This window comes from Seriola lalandi, unplaced genomic scaffold (assembly GCF_002814215.2).
Source record: "Seriola lalandi dorsalis isolate HSWRI2012SDOR001 ecotype SW California unplaced genomic scaffold, Sedor1 jcf7180001977320, whole genome shotgun sequence".
In the NCBI taxonomy this organism is placed as follows: domain Eukaryota; kingdom Metazoa; phylum Chordata; class Actinopteri; order Carangiformes; family Carangidae; genus Seriola; species Seriola lalandi.
Genome location: NW_019447986.1, coordinates 1 through 1,034, shown reverse-complemented (window position 1 = coordinate 1,034; position 1,034 = coordinate 1). Strand labels below are relative to the sequence as shown.

General features: G+C 40.5%; 1 long non-coding RNA gene across 1 annotated transcript; it reads right to left on the bottom strand.

Moving 5' to 3' along the window:
* Positions 1–27: 27 nt before the first annotated feature.
* LOC111657145 (uncharacterized) lies at positions 28–911 on the bottom strand. The gene is made up of 4 exons (XR_015437363.1): positions 766–911; positions 467–657; positions 255–334; positions 28–177 (listed from the first exon to the last, which is right to left on the bottom strand). It is a non-coding gene; the product is annotated as an uncharacterized LOC111657145 (long non-coding RNA).
* Between the last annotated feature and the right edge of the window lie 123 nt (positions 912–1,034).

Below are 1,034 nucleotides of genomic sequence, written 5' to 3'. Positions count from 1 at the left end.
ACATGCATAATATCAGCTTACCAGTGTGGCTGTAGAGGACAGGGGTGGGGTCTCAAGGATACTCTCCACATGACTCCATTTGAAATCCACTGTCACAGAACTCTGTGACTCAATCACTGTGTTTTCAACGACAGTGGAGCCAAACAAGTTGAACCTGGCACTGCCTTTAATTGCCATCTGGAAGCGCAGGCAGATGGTAAGTGAAGGAATATTCATTTACACTGAATTGAAAAAGAGGATGCACACTCACTTACCGAGGATGGGTGATGCCTTTTCTTGTGCTCTTGTTTAAGCTCATCTAAGGTAAGGAGAGATTTTTTGTCCACTGTTGAGCCTAGCAACATTCAAATTGGAATAAAACAAAATTTCAGAAACTTAAAAATCACACAGGAATTAATTATAAACAAATATTGGCTATAGTAATAATATTTGTTATTCAAAGAGGTATGGAGCACTTAAGCTATACCTTTGCAGGTAACGGAGTATAATTTTACACCAGATACTTTGTTGCCCACACAGACCGTTTCAGCCCCAAACCAGGTTGTTCTAGCAGGATCAGACATGTCACATCGCACCCACAGAGGGTGTAAGGCAGGGTTGTTGTCAACAGCTGACACATTAGCATTTTGAGATAATGTGTACCAAGACAGCAACTGCCTATAAAAAGAGAGAGAAGATACTACATTTTGATATATCAGCTATAGGGCTAAACTATTAGCACTTGCTGCATTTGGATGAAAAATTAAGCTTCTTGGTATTGGCTACCTTGCTTTCATGATTGTGAGCGGCTCTGGTCCCAGTTCTGTCTCGAGTACATTGACATCGGCATCAGCATCAGCATCAGCATCAGTATCAGCATCAGCATCAGCGCAGTTTGAATACTCAGCTATTTGTTGATCATCATTTATTTTTGGAACCTGGTGAAATCCAGAAATAAAAACATGGTCCAATAAGGAGCATTAGTGAGAGGATTGAAAAGGTTGTATGGAAAAAAGGCACCTGTGGAGGGACTTTGAGTTATATCTATTGCTTTT